Source organism: Furipterus horrens, unplaced genomic scaffold (assembly GCF_987537825.1).
Source record: "Furipterus horrens unplaced genomic scaffold, mFurHor1.1.pri manual_scaffold_8, whole genome shotgun sequence".
In the NCBI taxonomy this organism is placed as follows: domain Eukaryota; kingdom Metazoa; phylum Chordata; class Mammalia; order Chiroptera; family Furipteridae; genus Furipterus; species Furipterus horrens.
This window is the reverse complement of record NW_028327178.1, coordinates 17,116,997-17,134,628: the sequence shown is the minus strand read 5'-3', so window position 1 is coordinate 17,134,628 and position 17,632 is coordinate 17,116,997.

Below are 17,632 nucleotides of genomic sequence, written 5' to 3'. Positions count from 1 at the left end.
AGCTTCCTGGACTAGGCTGCCCTAAGAAGACCAAAGATATTCATTTATGTGGATTTTTAATATCTTTCTTTTAATCTTTCTGGGCATTTACCCACGCTCCCCTCCCAGGGGAGTACATTGTGAAATAATTTTTTTTTTTTTTTGAGAATGAAAGTTTTATGTTTGCAACTCAGTCAAACTGCAGTAAGCCCTCAGCCAGATGGTGTGTCCCAGCCCAGGCCCCTGAACAGCTGGGGATCCAAGCTGACAAGGAGGGTTTGGTGCCTGTAACTAGCACTGTGGGTCTGGGGGTGGGGGGATTTTCTCCAGCTTTTTAATCCCATTTTCTCGGAAAGAGTTGGGCTAAAGTAAACAGTGTCTGGATGATAATTTTTTATGAAGAACGAAAATGAGGCAATAGTTTAGAAAATCAGGTTCAGGTTCTAATCTCCCTAAGCCCAATATTTGCTGTAAGGGGAAGACTTAAAACATGAAAATAATGTGAGTCTTGGGATTTCCCTGCAGAGAGTGATGGCTGATATTCTGCATCTCTTTCTTCTGCCCAGGTTCTGGAAACCTCATAGGGATGGGGCCAGGCAGGTGATGGTGGAGCTGGTGGTTGGGGACTCTTGTAACCGGAGAGTGCACCCCCTTCTAAGTGGTGGCCTTGACACTGATTCGGGAGTGTCACCTAATCCTCTGGTTCTTAAAAGAAAGCAGAGATTGGATTTTCATGTCAACTCTCTCAATATGAAAATATGGCTCACTGATTGGAATATTTAAAAGATGTTGTATGAACCAAATGAGACAGAGCAGCAGAGACCCTAGAGATCATCTTAATGAACGTATCGTTTTGGAGATAGAAGTCTGAGGTCCAGAGGAAGAAATAACTTGCTAGGATGGTACCAAATGTTGGCCCAGAGTCTGGACCTGCGGACTCATGGTGTGGTTTTACTAACCGGCAGTCAGCTGATGGCTCTTTCAATAACCAAATCATATTTAGTTAGGTGAATTCTTCTTCCCTCCCCGCCTCTCATTTTCTTCCTCCCTCCTTCCTTCCTTCCTTCCAACTATTTATCCATTCACATATATCTCCTTTCGATTGTTTTCTAGAAAATTTTAAACTTGAGTTTCTCTGATGGAGGAGATATTTAAGGGAGTGCTTCTTAATTCTGAATTCTTAAGATTTTTTTAAAGTATGCTCTTATTGTGTATTTTAAATTTTATTTCCTTATGCCCAGGAAATTTGACTTATAAACCTTCATGTTTCATTTTTTTATTGAAGTTTTCTTCTGAGCCAAATATACAGTAGTAATTTTTATTAAATTATTTTATATAATTTTTATAAAGATCCAAAGGGCAAAGTAAAATAATGTTTATTTTCTATTAACAAGACACTGAATTCTATGTATGTATGGAATCAAGCTTGTTGGCTGTCATATTCAGATTTCTATGTCATTTAGTTCTGTTTTACTCGATTTGTCAAATTTAGAAGTAGGTATATTTAAATATTTCACTATATTGCGTGTGTGTTCATGCTTTAAATTAAATCCTTCTTGTATTTTTAGTAGTTTTTGTTTTATGTAGCTTCTAATTATATTGTTTGGAATGTCAAAATTTATAGCTGCTGTATTTTCTTCAAACTGTAACTTCTACTGTACTGTTATGTCTCTCATAACTCTGATTAATACCTTTTACTTTAAGTTCCACTTTGTCACTTTGTCCGATGTTAGTATCTCTACCTGCTTTTTAAAATTAAAAAGAATTTTTTTATTGTATCTGTTTGGTATCTTTTTGTCTATCCCTTTATTTTCTTTATGTCATTATTTTAATATAAACTACACATGCTTATTATAAAAAATTAGGAAATACAGAAAAGTATAAAAAAGCAACAAATTACCAAAAATTATACTACATAAAAATAACATTTGGTTGATATCATTCCAGACAGCTCTCCGTGCATGTATAGAAAAAAGGATCTAGATAGAGACAGGAAGGCAGAGAGATAAAGCTGGAGATAGTAAAAGGGTGCAAACAACTCTACGGATGGTATCGTTCTATATGTGACATTAAAAAAAATAAATACTGCATTTAATTTTAAGTGAATTTAACAGAAATAAATGCTCAGATCAAACTACTTCAGGTAAGTGCTTCTTCCCTAAAAGGGAAATATGTTCCTAGAAGATGCCAATAAATTTAAGGGAATTTAAGAAGTTGGAATCATTGTGGGGTTTTCTTAAATGTGAGTTTCCTTATAGACAGAATTGATTGATTACTTGCTAGGAAAGATGAGGGATTAGCACTTAGATACATCCTCCATTCTGCCCTCTCCTTCCTCCCAATTGCGATGCTCGTATTACTCAACTTTGTCAGAGTTTTCATTTGCATTCTGCAACCATAATTCTCTAGGATGTTTAATAGCATTCCTAGTTGTATCAAAGTGGATTTTGTGCTCTCCACCAAACCCATTTCCATGGCTTTAGAATCACAGGCTCTTTATTTTGATTCATCCTTTACTGAGTGAGATTTCAGCATCAAGCAGATGTTTCAAAAGGGCTCATAGATACTGTGTTTTCTGAGTCCTTTCATGTCTGAAAATGTGAGCTCTTGCCTTTATACTTAAGGTCCAACTTGGCCTGGTAGAATCCACTTGGATCATATGCTATTTTCCTTTTAGGCATTTCTCCTGGCCCTTTGCAGATCGCTGCTGGAAAGACATCTGAAACCTGCTTTATTTTCCTCCTTGTAAGTGTAGTTCTTTTTGTCCTAAAAGTGAATATATATATATATATATATATATATATATATATATATATACACACACACACACACATATATATATTTATTTATTTATTTATAAGTTTAATAGTTTAGCTAGGATGTGCCTGAAGACTTACTGTTATAGATTATACCTACTAAATTGTATGTATTTTTGATCTTGCATATTTAGTCTTTATTCAAATACTTACATGACTTCACTCTTTAAATATAGCTCTTCCATCCATTTGGAATTTATTCTGGTGTATTGTATGAGGGATGGATCCAATATTATCTTTTTCCTGATGAATCTCCAAGTATTATTTGGTACATTTTGAATTTGAAGGGCTTATGGAGCATGCAAGTGAAGCTGTCTTCAGGGCCACTGTGAAATTAGGGCTGGAGAGGGGTCAGGGACAGAGGTACAGATTTGAGGATCATGGTGGGAATGTTCAAATAAGGAGATGACTGGGATTAACATGTCAAAAATCCAGAAATAGCTAAATTAAATCTACCAGATCAATAAGCAGTACTTAGTAAGAATTAATTGTGTACATAAGAACAGTTCAGCCCTGACTGGTGTGGCTCAGTGGATTTAGTGCCGGCCTGTGAACTGGCCTGTGGCCAGTTAGATTCCCAGTTAGGGCACGTGCCTGGTTTCGGGCCAGGTCTCCAGTTGGAGGTGTGTGAGAGGCAACTTCACACATCAATGTTTCTCTCCCTCTCATTCTTTCTCCCTTTGCCTCTCTCTAAAAATAAATATTTTTTTAAAAAGTTCACTAACAAAGAGCTTTGAAATTCAAAGATCAACATGGAGCTCAAGGGTGTGACATTGTAGAATGGCTAATAAAGTAGAGGTGAGGAAGTTGCTTGGTTATTATGAGGGTGTCCAGATGGCAGGAGATTGGTTAAAAGTGGCTATCTCATACCATTTTGGGGAAGGTGACTTAAATTTCTTTTATAATTATTAGGCAAGTACAGGAAGTAGCCCAAGTTAAGTTTCGCTTGTTTTGCAAAATAAGCTAAATTAAGTTTCAGTTAGATGTCATTAGTGGGTTTTTCTGCTCAGGGGATTTTGAAGTCTGGTGTCCATTTTCTATTTAATTTTAACACTTCCGCTCTTTGGTCATTCTCTCTGCATGACCAACTAGTGTGGCATTACTCTTGGTTACCGTTGTTGGTGTAGTTGGGCCAAACAATCACATATTCTCTGTTTCTGCTAGTGGAGTTGTTGGAACAGACGGTCATGCAGTCGCTGTTACCAACAGTTGCATCGCCATCATAGATATGGGAGGTCAGATCACTGAGTTCCTCAAGTTGTCTAATCCTGATGGATAGCATTTGATGTGTGAGTGTCTGCTGAAAGGCATTCAAAACCCTTGAGAGAATACAATGCATCAGAGTGGTTAATATATGAGAATAATAGCCAAGGATTGAAAAATTCCCCAGAGCAGATTCCCAGATGTCAACATTTAATCAACTAAATAAATCAAATGAGCTATAATCAGATGCAGGCTTTACTTTTCTGAGTCAGTCTATATTTCTTTGGGTAATGTGTAATTAATTGGTTTTCATTTTTTAATGAGTTATTTACATAGACACAGTATGATGTAATAGCAAGCACATAGACTCATGATTACTCAGGCAGGATGGACAGGAAGATGTTTTATTTCAGGAGGTGGGTATGCAGGTGAGCTTCCACCTAATTTAGGTCTCTGTATGGTGTGAACAATCAGGTAATTAAATAAGAGGCATTTCCATGGAAACAAAAGAAAAACAAAGGTTAATTGTTGGAGCAAATTATAAACATTGTTTCTGAGTTAGGAGGGCAGCCAGTTGAGAAAATTTCTAGATTTGAGTCTGAATCATGTTTAAATGGTGGAATGAGGTGAGGGTGGTAGTTTCAATCTGATGAGCTTTCCTGGCTTGCAATTTGACTCTGTTTGATGACGTCATTGAGTATTCTGGTGAATTCTCTTGAGTGGCCCATACAATAATGTGCATGAAGGGTTTTCTTCCCTGGTCCACTGTGGTAGTTTCTCTGAAGTATATAAGCAGATGACAAAAGCTCAGAGACAGTGAACAGGACTAGAATCTGATCATGGGTACACTTAGTTTTCTATTGAAACACAAGTTTTTATAGTCATTCTTAATTGGTTTGTAAAATGAGCCTAGTCTTACTCAATTTGGCTTGATTATTTACACAACTGTAGCAAGAATAGTGATTCTTTGCATAATCTCAAATACGACGTTCCAATCAAAGTTTTGGTAATATCCAAGGGGCTTTATTGGTTCTATAAAATCAGCCTTAGTTCTTTAAAATTGTCTGGCAATAAGGAATCTAAGACGTGACTTTTAAGGGTCTCTTTATGCTAAGAAGCCAAGGCAAGGACTTGTCCAATTATATCCTGCTACAAGGAGAGCAGATTCTTATTGAACTTATGTAAATAATATAGTCATGAAAAATAAGAATATTTAATAAAAGTCTTCAAAATCTGGGGAAAATAAATGTATTGACTTTTGTTTAGGGGAAAACACATACTTGGGTTAGTAAATTCTGGGATGGTTGTTTCACAACTTAATATCACAATAACTTGTTCTGAGTTTTTTAAAAAGATAATTACATAGTAATTGCCAAGTCAATTTAAAGAAAGAACAGTGAGTTATAAATGCATGAAAATATATATCTAAGAAACAAATCATTTTATTGGTACAGGGATAGACAGTTGGTTCAATGGAACAGAATAGAAAGTCCAGAAACAAAGCTGTGTGCATATGGGAATTTAATATTCAATTTCAAAATATTTCAAGTTATCATGTCAGGAAATCCGAATTGGTGTTGGGATAGTTGGTTATTCGTTAGGGGGAAAAAGCTATAACCCTACCTCATAGCAGACACAAAAATAAATGAGAGATAGATAAAGAGTGATATCATTTTATGGTGCTATAAGTAATTAGAAAAAATATAAAATCTATTAATGATCTTGGGGGAGGGAAGTCCTTCTACAAAAAGACACACATATGAACACACAATAAGACAAAAACGCAAACTGTGAAGTCTCATAATTTAATTACATCATAATCAAACTCTTCTAAGTGCCAAGTGCCTGCAGGTGCACATGTGTGAGTGTGAGAAATAAAATTAAACAACAAGTTACCAGGAAGAGAATAGGAAACTGACAGGGTTTGTCCTGGACAACAAGAAAGAAGCTAACATTATCTGGCTGTGCCCAGCCCTGCTAAACCTGTGATGGCAACACTGAGTTTCAACCCCAAGCAGTGATGCATTGATGGGTGGATCCCCTCTGGTGTAATTCCAAGAGGCCCCAAAGGAATTCTCCTGCCTGATAACTGATGCCCAAATTCTTCTTCAAAAGCTACATTCTTAAGTAAGGCCTTGATTCTTGGCAATGCTCTCCCACGGCTGAAGAGCTCTTTTCAGCACAGAAGATGCTTTTCCACCCACTGGCACACGAATACCCCAATAGCTCTGTGACATAGACAGATACAGGTGGAGAAAGAGAGAGATTAAGTGACCTACCCTGGGTCAGACAAAGGACTGCTGGCAGAGCTGGGGAAAGCAGGAACCTGCAGAGTGGGTGTCTCATTGGATGGCTGGTCTCTGAACAACTGGCACTCCAGGGAGCCAAAAATACAGGGAGAGGAGGTGAAGACTCCAAGGTTGAGTTCACTGACGTGGGAGTTCTGCGTTGGATTGTTTCCCGTCACCAGGTGCCTTAGAACCATCAGTGTCAGTTTGTCTGAAGTGCTGGCCTGCTCACTCAGGGACCATTCAGTGGAGCTGGGTGTGCAGGGAGAAACAGAACCACCTGTAGCCCAGCGGCAGGCTCCCCGCCATGCCGAAGGACAGCGTAGGCAGCTCAGCTGGAATGGATCTCTTCTCTAATCCAAGACTCTGTAATGCCCGCACCTGTCCCAGGGCAGTTGATTGCTATGCCCGGCGAAGGTCCTGCCCTTGTATTTCTCTGCAGAAATTCTTTCTCCTGTGAGTTCAGGAAATATTTTTCTATATTTTAGTCTAAAGGTTCTGTTTGACATTTATGTCTCCAGTCCACCTGGGGTTGGTTTTGTGACTGGTATGAGTTGACAACATCATCCCCTACCTCCTAAGGATAAGTGCCTTTGCTAGCATCATCCCCTCCTTGCCTATCTGCAAAGCCACATGTCACATGTCAGGCTTTCCTGCTGTTCCTGGGCTGTCACTTTCCTAGTGACTTATGCTGAATTGATGCCACACTGTCCCAGTCACCATAGCTTTTAAGTAAGTCTTGAGGTACAACAGTACAAGTCACTCTTATATCTTGTTTTTCAAAATTATCGTGACTTATCTTGGCTCTTAGCTTTACATATAAATGTTAAAGAAAATGTATCAAGTCAGGATTTTGATTAGCAGAATTGATGACTTTATAATATTAGGTCATCCTATCCATGAGGTTGGCATATTTAAGTTTTTCCATCTCTCTCAATATTGCTTTGTATTTTTCTCCATTAAAATGTCACACATTTTCAGTTAGATTTATTCTTTCTTTATGTTCTTGTTGCTATTGTAAAAAGTATCCTTTGCTTCGATATTCTTTGTTATTGAGGTATAATGACCTATAATAACTCACGCAAGCTTTAGGTGTACAGTTTGATGAGTTTTGACCATTGTACATACCTGTTGTAATAACCACCACCCCTAACAAAATGTAGAACATATCCATTCACTCCAATAGGTTCCCTCATGTTCTCTTCTAGCCAACTTCCTCCTGACAACCACTATTCTGATTTCTAGCAAAAGGTATCTTTTTAAATTAGTTTTTAACTGTGGTGGTTCAATACATATTTTTATAAAGTCCTTCATTTTGCTCCTTTGTTTCTGTGAAAGTACACATTTCCCCCAGTGTATGTGCTTATACATATTATTGGTATTTCACGTGAGTTTCAGGCCCTTTCCTGAGAGTCTCCTTAGAAGGTGCGTGGGCAGAGAAAGCTTTGCAGATGCTGGATCTGTGGTGGAGAACTAAATTCACCACCTTGGCAAAAGGCCCATGAAGGTTTTCTCTAGCTTTGTGATACTTAGAAAATTAGTGATTTGTATCTATTGGTAAACTCAATCCACTACCTCTGCATTAAATTATCTTAGAAGAAGATAGAAATCTGGTATTTTTATCCCAATGTCAGGCTTGTCTAACTTAGCCACTGACTCAGACATTTGGGTCAAGAGTGCTGATGGGCAAAATGAACATTCTTGTGGGTAGATACATCCAGTTACAAAACCTGTTTGATTCAGTAGCCTGTGTTCTTTGGGTTGCAACAAGGCGGAGCAATGTGTGGACACTTGAACTCAAGCCTCAGCTTTATCATCTGTAAAATAGGATAATTTCAATTTAGATTTGGTTAGTGTTCACCTAGGCTTTCCTAACCCATTTTATCTCATTCAGTCCTCAAAGCACTTCTGCAGGGGTAGGAATTCTCCCATTTTACAGATGATAAAACCGAGGCTTGCAGAGGTTAAGCAACCCTCGAGAAGTGGCATGATCCTAATGCCCTGCCCGCTTACCTCAGAGCGTTGCCCTGAAGAGCAGGTGAGATCAGGCATGGGAAAGTGCCCTGAGCACAAAGTTGAGTTTGCACAACTATTGAAAAGTGCTGTCCTGGTAAGTTGAATCACATCTGCCAACCCTGCCACCTGCCAGCAAACCACGTAACTGAGAGAAAAACATTTGCCAAACAGATGTGCTCGTCATCATCGCTGTCATCATTGTCATCCTGGCTACCTCTCTGATTGTTTTTGTATGCCAGCATTGTGCAAGACCTTGGTCATGGATTAGTTTAGCTGGGAGCCTGCAGCCCTTTGACCAAGGCCTGCAAGGCTTATAATCTGACCACTGGTCGCATCCCTCTGGGAAGCTTCCAAATCTGCATACTACCCCATCCTCTTCTGCAGTAGACGGCCAGTGAGCATTTAGACTTTTAAGGGCTCTGAGAAACCGCAGGTAAGACACCTCTCATTCTAACTTGGTATTTCTCAAACTGTATTTGCCAGGAAACCCAGCCCTCATTTCAGCCCATGAGCTGCTGCAGGGATGCGGGAGTGCCTGCTGAGACTACGTCAGTCGCCCGTATGTACAGGATTTAACAACAGCCTGGCTTATTTGGGATCAGGCTTGTCTGGAAAACCCAGGCCTTCAGGTCTCAAGGAGCACATGATGGCCTCTAGCTGTCAGGAGTTTACAATCTGACCAGAGACAGAACTGACTTTTCTGTCAACTGGGTGGCACCACATCTGGGGGCAGGGAGGCTCCTGGGGGTGGGGGGCATGGAGTGCTACAGAATGCAGGCTGTCTGGGACGAAGGCAGGGGCTGAAGGGTGAGGGTAGGTCACTGTGCTGGGTGCAGGATCCCGCCACAGTGGTAGCTTGGTGGCCAGTCTGGCTGGGCGTTCAAATCCTGCCTCCACAACCAATGAGCTCTGTGATGCTTGGCAAGTCCCTGCCACTCTCTGTATCTCTTGTTCCTTATCTGTAAAGTGGAGATAATTTCAATTTAAACTGAGTTAGTGTTTACCTAACCAGGCAGGATGATAATAATAGTACCTGCCCCACATGATGAAAACTGTGAAAGTCTGTCAGAGCAAGGATTCAATAAATGTCAGCTATTGTTTTTATACAAATGCTTTGTTTTCTTTCTCTCTCACCTTTAAACCTAGTTCCTCTCCGGGTGCCTCACTGGGATACTGGAGTCAGCCATGAGGGGCAGCTGGGGGAGGGTCCACTTTAGAACTCAGGGCGTGATGCATCAGGAAGCAGGTGGGGGGCTCTCCTCAAACTGCTCCAGCTGCCTCCTCATGAGGTCTCAAGTAGGTCTGGATCTGGTCCCTGTGCTGCTGGCTAAGAAAGTGCTTTGCTGCCGAAAGAGCTTCTTACAGACTTTATGGTCCAAGGAGGGGGTGGGGGAAGTGGAGCAGCCTCCCTTGAACAGGACAGCAGAGCTCTTAGCCCTGGCCGGATGGGCTCCCTAAACACACACACATGCACACACACACACACACACACACACACACACACACATACACACGCTCATATGGTGGGGCCCTTCACTACCTTTCTGACCAGTGGCCCGTGGCCAGGAAAGAGAGGAGAGGTTTGTCCTGTGGCACCTGGCTGTGGGGGACCCCTGAGCTCAGGCGTGAGGATCTGAAGGAGCCTGAAGACTCTGTTGACTGAAACGGTTTCACCTGAGCGCCCAGAATTCTGTTAGAAAGAATCTTTGGATGAAGGCCATTGGGCCTCCAAGCAGGCCCTCAGTGTGCAAACACATACATGGGGCAGAGTAGCAGGGGCAGCCCACTGTCACTACAGCTTCTGGGGCCTGGACCCGTAGGACCCTGGGTGGGTAAATGCTGACAGGTGGCACACAGAAGTCAGAGCTGTTGGAGGCCCAAGAGGACAGAGCCGGTGGAAGAGCCCTAGCGAGGAACAACTGGCACCCAGGGGCCAGGGAAGGGACTGAGAGGCCAGCCTTCCAGTTCCAGCTGTGCCATTCTTTGGAGGGTGAAAACTTGACCCTGTGGGTCAAAGATGGGAGCTCCTCGCTGGTAAACTGAGGCAGCAGTTCAGACCATTGCTAAGGTTCACTGGTGAGGTTAGGCCCGAGGGAGGACTCACTTGGTTAACTCCCAGTTTTTCTGGTTCTTTGCTGGCAGAAGCACCCTGACACTGAAGTGCCAGTGTGCCAGGTGGGGACTGAGGTGCGCTGAGGAAAGCCTGCCCCTGGAGGTGACGGAGGGGATCGTATTAGTGAGTGAAATGCAAGTCCTGGCGAGGCGGGGTGGGGGGGTGGGGGCGGTCAGCTGTGGGAGGCTCTTTGGCCCTGAAAGCCCTAGCTGCACACGGAGTGCATTCTCCACACCTGCTCCAGCCCCCGCACCCGGCGCCTTCCCGGCGCCCGCTGCAGTCCCTGCACCCCGCGCATCCCCCACACCACTTCAGACCCTGTGCATCTGCTGGTGGCTGTGCTGGGGCTCCGGTTTCCCTCTGCTCCTCTCTGGGACCCTTTCTGCCCCACCTGTCCTAGGTCCTCCTTCCCTTTCTCTACTCCCTGCCCTGTTCAGCCCCTTCCTCACCTCCTTCTCCTCCCATCTCTCTCTCCATTGCCCCCTCCAGCGAGGAAACCTAAGGTCCAACGTTTCCTTTCCTTCTTTCTGTCCTCACTAAGGACAGGTTTCCCACAGACCTCCTGAACTCTCTCCCCAAGCCCCCAAGGGGATGGTCTGTGACAGGGCAACACCCTTTTCTGTCTGGGGCCCGGGAGCAGGTCAGGATGGGGCTTCTTCCAAGTGACTCTTTATCCAGCTGTTCAGGGTGCCCCAAGTTCAGAATGTGACACCCTCCAAGTTAGCGACCACAAAGAGAAACCCACAGAAGCTTGGGTTTTCCTGGACTTAATGAAAATCTGGTTGACTTTTCTGGGAAGAGCAGGACCAGGCTCCTGTGGAAGTAGACCTTGCTGAAGTTCTTGATGCCAGAAGTCTAGGGTCACGCTGTGCTGGGGGAGGGGTGTCCAAGGCTGGAATATTTTGGGAGGAGAGGTGGGAAATTTTAAGAGTGAAGTCTCTGTAGGTTCCTTTTAGGAACCGCTGGAGCTATATTTCAGCATATTTTGCTCATTGTAGAAGGCATCCTGGAAGGTCAGGGATGAGCTATGAGAATTTGCAAAACAACAAGAGTAAAAGATAAAACACCACTCTGCCTGGGGCTTGACGTCAGTAATGGCATTCCACGCTGGGGGGACCGCCCCGCCTCCCACTGGCAAGTCAGGGTATGAGCTTTCTTGCCATCTCAGCTGTTACTGGACTTGGGCAAGCCATTTTCCCTCTGGGCATAGGGTCTTCAGTTAAGGCGGGGGGTGGGTGGGAGGGGGTTAAGCCTTCCAGGCTTCAAATGCTGAGATTTTGTGTGGATGGCAAAGAGCGTCTCTAACACGCTCCTCCTGGCCAGGCACAGCCTCTGCATCTCTGTGCACTGCTTTTTTCTTTCTTTAGGATTAACTAAACTCATAGGAATGTTACTGATGATTAGTCGTCTCCTTTTTTTATTTTTTTATTGTTACTTGAACATGCTCACTAAGTGGGAGTAAGCCCTGACAGATGTTGGGGGGGGTGGGGCTCAGATTCAGTGCTGGAGAAAGAGCCCTGGAAAGAGCTGGTGCCACTGTGGGCCCTGGGCCTTCCACCACTGGGCCTGTGGGTTTGGCAGTGTTCTCTCTCCTCTTCTGGGTCTTCCTAGGGCTGGCAGTCAAGTCATGGGCATTTCCCCTGGACTGGAGCTAGGAGGGAATGGCTGCTGAGACCTGCACCCTCTGCAGACGGGGCAGCCTGGGGGCACCAGCCTGACGCTGCCCAGGGCCAGTGGGGAAGGCCTCACCCACCCAGGGCAGGAGTGTGGCGGATGGTGGGCAGATGAGCCTGCAGCTTCAGCATCGGGCCCAGCATCCCAAGCAGGAGACAATTTAGTTACCACGGCCACCTGCACCACTTGAATCCTTTAAGGCCCATCCCAGAGCCCGCCTTCTCTTTGCAAACTTCTTCAAAGGCAGAATAAAGCAAGACAAACCAACCACGCAAGCAAGCAACCAACCACCAACCAACCACCAAACAAACCCTTCCTTGGTTCTCAGCTTGACCGAACTTGTCTTTTCTCTGACGCACGGAGTTCAGACCGGACAGTGTGTGACTCTCCACCACCTAGCATTTAAATCATTTCAGTCTTTTTCCAGGTAGGATATGATCCCTCCAGGGAACTGTATGCCCCCTACCTGTCCAAAAAGCACAGGAGCCCCTTTCGGAAGTACTGGGAGGTGTGCACACTCCCCACCGCCCTGCACCCTCACCCTCAGCCACGTACTGCCCACACCTTGCCCTTCCCTTCCCGCTCAGTTGTTCTCTGTACTTGTCTTTCCTTGTGCCATTTGCTCAACTTTCTCTCGCCTCTGCTGGCCTCTTGATGCAAATGAAACACACAGAGAAGTCTCCTTCCTTGCATCTGTTCAAGGAAGAAGCTACTCCCCCTGCCTCCTGCCTGCACAGCTGTCCCCTATTTGTCATAAGGACACAGATAGCCCTGGAAGACCTGAGAGGCTTCTCAGTGGTCAGTCATATTCAGAGATGCTCAAGCAATTTAAATTTTCAGTATTTTTTTTTCTTTCTGATGGTTTATAAAATGAGAGTCACCGTAGTTCGTTGGTTCTCTGATGCTCATTCTGTTTGCATCTCCAAAGGTGGGATGTGTCGCAAGAGGGTTGCAGTCACTTCTGCTGGGCACCTGGGGACCACTTAGCTCGAGTGCTTTTGGGATTTTGGAGGGGACCACGTTAGTCATGTGAATTGAGATTGCAACCCTGTGTGAGGAGTAGCATATGGTTCTGACATTCAATGTGGAGTCTTCTTGCTGTCCCTCACTGCTTCATTACTTGTCAACAGTACCCTGGGCATTTGGTGTCCTAGCGTTATGTAGAAGTCTCTGAAAAGACCCTCCAATCAGGGCTTAGTTACTGAGGGATACATAAAATAAAGTTGCATCTTACAGTTCCTGGTGGCTTGCAGATCTCTACTGACCAGAGCTCTCCATCCTCTGGCCCTTCCTGGGAGCACAGAGCAGTTACTCTGTTAGTAAATTCCAGCATGGCCATGGTCACTGAGAAGTCTTCTGTGGACCCAGAATGCAAGTCCACAAGTTCCAGAGGGCAATGCCAGGCCACCCTGAGGTTCTGAGGCTTCCCAGCACACTTGGCTGGGTTTTTAAAGAGAGCCCACCAGACAAGAAAACTGGGGGCTGGCTGCAGAGCGAGGCTGGGGGTGTGAGCCCGGGAATCCATGAGGCCTCAGCTCCACCATGAGGTGGTTCAGGGTGAGGTGAACATGATGGTGGGATGGGGAAGCTCCTGTGTGTTGGCTGCGCTCTTTCAGAGTGCAGGGGACAGACTCGTAGCTCACCTCAGGTGATGGCATTTAACCAGGGTGGTGAGAAAGCTCTGGAAGTGCCTCAGTAGCCATGAAGTCAGTGTCCTGGTGGTGACCTGGCTCCCCCAGCTTTTGTTTCTCCCTTTTGGCTTCTATGACCATGATCTGGTTCTAGGAATGGCTTCCAACCCAGCTCTCCAGGAGTGGAAACTACCTTTCATGTCACTTAGCCACTATAAATACAGAGTGTCCCACCTGGGCGGGGTTCTCATGCCCTGCCACCTTAAGGATCACTGGCTAGCCTTTAAGTGGCTCTTTCATCTTTGGTACCAATTTCTGGTCAATCAGATGTGGCCTAGGTCACATGACACACGGTATAGAACCCCTGTAACCACGTTTTCACAGGAAGGGGCAGTATTACTGCTCAGGCAATGTATACACCCCAAGGTATAAATAAAAGTCCCAAGGCTTCATGGTTACACCCCCAAGGTGCTGTGAATTTCAACTAGGGGCTCACCATCTGACTATTCCATTTTTTTTTTGAGATATAATTGACATGCAATAGTATATTTGTCTCATGTATACAACATAATTATTCAATATTTGTATGTATGTATTGCAAATGTGCTTAGTATTCTTGTTCAACTTCCCTTTCCTTAGATTTCTTAAGGCCCCTCAGGTGTGACCTGACACTTCTGTAAGTTCCGTGGTCCCTGCTTGCACAGGTGTTGTCTTCGTCATGATGAAAAATGGCATAAGTGGCACTGTCATGGGTCTACTGTATCAGGCCCACAACCCATCCAGCAAAAGTTCTACTCCCATGCGGGGCCCTGATGCACGCGCCATGGGAAGGCCTGGTTAGCCTCGGGTGTTTGCCACCCCAGTCTCCTCAAGTATTATTTCACACACACTTGCTTTACGTTGGTCACCCATTATGATCCTATTAGAGATATATATATATATATCTACACACACACACACACATATATATCTTGAACATATTTCTTTTAAAATATGAAAAACATTAATGAGAAACAGAAACATGTAAACATGTTATAAACATTTGGAAAATCACCTGCCTTACCACTTTAATATAGCAATTGACAGGATTTTTAAAGTGGCTGCATGACTAATACGATGTACACAAGCTGTATGTGCAGAGCTCTGAGGATTTTTACTTCCTGTACATCTACAATGTTACCATCACCCAGATGAAAATGTAGAACACTCTTGGCACCCCAGTACGCTCCCTGGGGCCCCTCTCAGGAGATCCTCCCTCCAAAGGCAACTACTATTCCGACTTCCATCATCATGGACTGATTTTGCCTATTTTTGAACCTCCTAAAAATGGAACCATATAGTATGCATAGCTGGATGCCTGTTTTCAAAAACACAATACATCTACGTGTCTATTGGCAGTTTGTTTTCGCAGACGCATAGTACTCCACTGCATGCATTTCATTATCCTGCTATCTTAATATAAGCACCATTAGCATGTTAATGTAATTACTTATTTTTCCTCTATATACATATTTTTAAACATAGCTATAAAGCAATGTGCTAAAGCTTACAGTGTTTTTTGTTTCTTTATACTTAACATCTACAGTTTTAAGAATATTTCCATTTTCACCCTGTACTATGTCTTAGAGGGAAGTTGCTAGAGTTACTTAGCACCCATGCAAAGAAGACTTTTTCATATTTGTTCTAAAACTGCCATTTAGAAAACTTCAAGAGGCTAAACATGACCGTATCCTTCATAAATTGGTCTCTCCTTACTCAGCCATTATCTTTCCAGGTGGAGGTCTTGCTTTCTCCACTTACCATGTGCAGTGCAAACAGCCAGTGGCCCTAGGCCCACATCTGGGAGCTCACACCCATGAGGGATACACAGAAGCATATGGAAGAGACTTCCTCTCACCTGGCCATCTTTTCAGGGCTGGCCATCTGAATGGTCTCAGGCTCTCAGCTGCATAGTGGGCCAGAAAGCAGGCTGGGTAATGACCAATGAGGACAATTGGCCCATAGCAAGGCTGGGTCGCTGCTTCGTGGCTGGATGCTGCTGGTTCTCCTTGAAGATGCAGGCCCAGAGCCCTGGACATGATACGACTAGGACCTGATTCCCACATCCCATTGTCTCCCAGCATCAGGCACATGGTCAGACTGGGTGTAAATCTAAAGGCTGGCTGGGCTGTGAATTCTAGTTCATCTGCCTTGTGGGTCTTGGCTCCTGGGACCTGCTTCTCTCTGCACCTTAGCAGTGCTGTGTGAGGATCGGCTGTGTGTGTGCATGCATGCCTGTGTGTGTGTGTAAATAGCCAGTAGAGCTCACTCTTTGCTCTTGGTATCTGCATGCTCCCTCATTCTGTAGTTTCTGATTTTATCGTGCCTGGTGTTCCTAAGAGGCTCCCAAGGAACTGAATGTTGAAAGCACAGTCTGACTATGACTTCTCTTGCCAGAACCCTTGCTTTACAACAGCTTCAGCCCTCTTCAGTGTGTCTGCATCATGTTGACTGTGCTGAGACGGGGCAGAAGCTTGGCTTTGGAGAACCCTGTCTTGTTCCTTCCTGTCGCTCTGATTGTTGGAACGCGGTGCAGTGGCTGGGCCAGTGGATGCTGCAGAGCCTGGCAGAAGGGGCCTTGTCCCCCACCCTGGCTGGGCTCCTGAAAAGCTTTCCATCCATCCATGCTATTTCTTTACCCAGGCTCATACTCAAGGCACTGGTGTGTGTGTGGAGTCCACACAGTGTTTATTCTCAGGGACGTGGACTAGGGCACAGGACCCAGAACTTTTCTCCTGTCTTTGCTCCATCCATGCATCCTAGCTGTCCCCACAGCCCTGAACCTCACTGGTTATGGGCCCAGGTGGTGGATGTCCATGAAAAGGAGGAGGGAGGATACAGCAGCCCCTATAGCCCTCGCTCGTTTGGCAGGTGAACAGTTTGGGCAGCTGGGGACACTCCGGAGTAAAGAAGAGGAGCCCTCAGGAACCATGTGCTGCCCCATCTTCTCTGTTGTTCCAGACTGTGTCCCCAGTCGTCTCTCCCTGTGTCCTCAGCACCTCAGGGGGGCCTGTGGCCTGTTACTAGTAGCTCAGGGGCTCCCTAGCTCTGGGGCTTTGCATCTGCTGTGTTTTCACTGAGGAGAAAAAGGCAGTTTCCTTGGCCAGACGGATTGGAGCACAGGCCCAGCAAGTGGAACAGATTTCTGTCCCTCGCTGCTACCCTAGGCTTCTCTACAGTGGGCTCCTTCTTCCCCGTCCTCAATTCCCTGTAAGAGACAAGGACCAAGAGTTTGGCCAACTTTTGCTAAGAGAAGCATCTTCCCCTGCTGTTGAGAAAGGGGCCGGACAGCACAGGCCTGTAGCGCCACCTAGGGGGCAAAGTGTCGCTACTGGTGCAAGTGGGCTCGTTATGGCAAGACAATCCAATTGATGAAAATCCAGGATTCGCTTTAAAAAAAAATGTGATGGAGAGAAAGGGAAAGGAGAGTCATAATTTACTTCGTAAAATTCATTGCAATTATTATTTTTTTTACAAAAGCATTCCTTTCAGGGTACCTTTAAAAACGGGTGCTCTCATCCTACATTTTAAGCCATTTGATTTAGTTAGGGATTTACAAACAACCCCCCCCCCCCAATGAAGGTGGAAAAGGTGGAACTTATTATGAGAAAACCTATAAAAGAACGGGATCATTCTCTAAAAGGGCAGTACAGACATATTTGGTTTTATATATTATTCTTATTGTCATTTAATTTTTCTTTAAGGCAATAATATTGTTTATATGATTAAACTTAATACAGGGTTCAGCAAGCTGTCTAGATACATAATGTTCAAAATCTGCTCATTAGAAATAACTAAGTAGAATATAAAATGGAAAAAAGATCTCATTAAAAAAAAAAACTACACAAGACCTTTACAAGAAAAAGGGACAAA